General features: G+C 43.4%; 1 pseudogene; it reads left to right on the top strand.

Moving 5' to 3' along the window:
• The first annotated feature begins 1776 nt into the window (after nt 1-1776).
• Nucleotides 1777-2545, top strand: LOC102863201 (annotated as a pseudogene).
• The last annotated feature ends 208 nt before the right edge of the window (nt 2546-2753 follow it).

Genomic DNA, 2753 nt, shown 5'->3' with positions numbered 1-2753 from the left:
TAGGTGTATATGCTAAAGAAATAAGAGCTGGGATACAAATATCTACAGGCACACTCATGTTCATCGTAGCATTATTTATAATGGCAAAGATATGAAAACCATCTAAGTATCCATCAATGTACAAATGTACAAGCAAACTACATATAGTACATACATACATATAACAGACTGTTATGCTGTGTTAAAAATAATAAAGAATCTCAGGGAGCTCTGGTGGCCTAGTGGTAAGAACCTGAACTACAATCCCAGAGGCACATGGTTCAAATTCACCAGATGGTCTGCTGGAGGAGGGACAATCTCCTCCTGTACCAGTCAGAATTGATTTGAAGGTACACACACAAAAATAATAATTATATAAAAATTAATAAATATATATTTTAAAAAATAATAAAGACTTTCCAAAACACATCATGATGAAGCTGGAAGACATTATGCTGAATGAAATAAGTAAGTCAGACATAAGACAACAAATAATGCACTAGTCCACTATTATAAATATCTAAAGAATGAAGAAACATTCTTGGATCGTTACCTCAGATAGTAAGGTGGTGGTTGTTACCTGCCGTCGAGTCACCTGTAACCCATAGCGACTATTTGTACAGCAGCTCTGAAGCCTGCCCTGGCCTGAGTCGGTCTCACTAATTCTGACACACCTATCCCCATTGCCCCAGTTACTGTATCAATCCATCTTATCCACGGTATAAGGAAGAGGGAGTAAAAAATAAACAAACCAAAAAAACCAAAACACCACACAACAAAACCCCAATCCGGTAAATAGTTAATAGATACGCATATTAAGTTGGATGAAGGGAAATGGAATATACAATTAACACAATATCATGAAAGAAAGGGAGGACACACTGAAGTGCACCTGAGATGCACAAAACAAAACTACACAGGGACTCTATCTACAAAAGAATGAAACACTGCTCAGTCCTATCTGATCTTTACAACTCCTGCTGTGCTTAAAATTCACTGTGAAAACCACATTGTTGATCTCTCTCAGTAAGGGTCGTCTTTTTCTCTGAGACATTATTTTACCAATCAAGATATCCTTCTCCAAGGACCAAGCAGTGACCTTCTGGTAAAACTATCCAACTGTCAGATGAAGTCTCATCATCCTCGCTTCTAAGGAGCACTCTAAGCTGCATTCCTTCCAAAACAGTAATTTGTTCTTTCAGCAGTTTGTTATGTATTCAGTATTCTTAGCCAACACCACAATGCAAAACCATCAATTCTAAACACTGCATCCGCTTGCTATTGCCACAATAGCACTGCAGAGCAAAACAGCCTTTAAATTTACAACAAGCATCATGGTATCATTACTCACTTAAGGCTTGAGATACATTGGGCTCACTTCAGCTTTGGCTCTAAGTTGTTGGCTGGGCCAGCTATGCGGAACTTACTTCTACTCCTCCATCTGAGGCATATCTTTCTAAAGGGCAGAGTGATAAGAGCACGAGCCCAACTACAAAAGCCCATACTAATCCTGACTTTTCTCACATCTGCTTGGTCATATGGCCAAGCCCAAAGTAGTAAGACCTTAACTCTTCTGTCAGAACTGACTCATAAGGGACTGACTCATAGTGGGTTTTCAGAGGTAGTAAATTGCACAGGAAAAACAATTGTCTATCTTTCTCCCATGGGCCATCTGGTAAGCTCAAACCATGTTCCTTTGGGTTGGCAGCATAACTCTTTAACACTAAACCATCAGAGTTCCCAACCAATACCAAGCCTAAGAAAATCAAATGGGTCTCACTCGTCCATCTGCCCAAGATGCCGAAGGGAAAGAAGGCCAAGGGGAAGACGGTAGCCCCGGCACCCGCCGAGGTCAAGAAGCAGGAGGCCAAGAAGGTGGTGAATCCCCGGTTCGAGAAAAGACCCAAAAACTTTGGCATCGGGCAGGCCATCCAACCACAAAGGGACCTTACCTGCTTCGTCAAATGGCCCCTTTACATCCGACTGTAGCAGCAGAGGGCAATCCTCTACAAACGACTCAAGGTGCCTCCCACCATTAACCAGGTCACCCAGGCCTTGGACCACCAGACAGCTACTCAGCTGCTGAATCTGGCCCACAAGTATCGACCAGAGACCAAGAAGGAGAAGAAGCAGAGGCTGCTGGCCCGGGATGAGAAAAAGGCTGCTGGCAAAGGAGACACCCCCACCAAGAGACCCCCTGTCCTCCATGCCTGGGTGAATACAGTCACCACCCTGGTGGAGAACAGGAAGGTCCAACTAGTGGTGATCGCACACGACGTGGACCCCATAGAGCTGGTGGTCTTCCTGCTGGCCTTTTGTCATAAGATGGGCATTCCCTACAAGGCTGGGCTGCCTTGTCCATCAGAAGACCTGAACCACTGTTGCCTTCATGCAGGTGAACCTGGAAGATAAAGGTGCTTTGGTGAAGCTGATAGAAGCCATCAGAACCAATTACAATGACAGATATGACTACTGGGGAGGCAACATCCTGGGGCCCAAGTCAGGAGCCCATATCGCCAAGCTGGGGAAGGTCAAGGCCAAAGAACATGCCACCAAACTGGGCTGATGTACACACTGACTTTTCTTTACATAAGAATAAACTTATTCCACCATCTGCCATTTGTAAAAAAAGAAAATCAAATGGTCTATTCCACCATCAATAATACAGAAGAGTATGTAGTTAACAGTTTTATTTTACTTGGCTCCACAGTCAACACTCTTGGTAACAGCAGCCAGGAAATCAAGAGAAGAATTGCATTGGGAAAGTCAGCTGT

The sequence above is a fragment of the Elephantulus edwardii genome, unplaced genomic scaffold (assembly GCF_000299155.1).
Source record: "Elephantulus edwardii isolate Elephantulus edwardi_28Jun2011 unplaced genomic scaffold, EleEdw1.0 scaffold00040, whole genome shotgun sequence".
NCBI lineage: Eukaryota > Metazoa > Chordata > Mammalia > Macroscelidea > Macroscelididae > Elephantulus > Elephantulus edwardii.
This window is presented reverse-complemented; position numbering and strand designations above follow the sequence as displayed.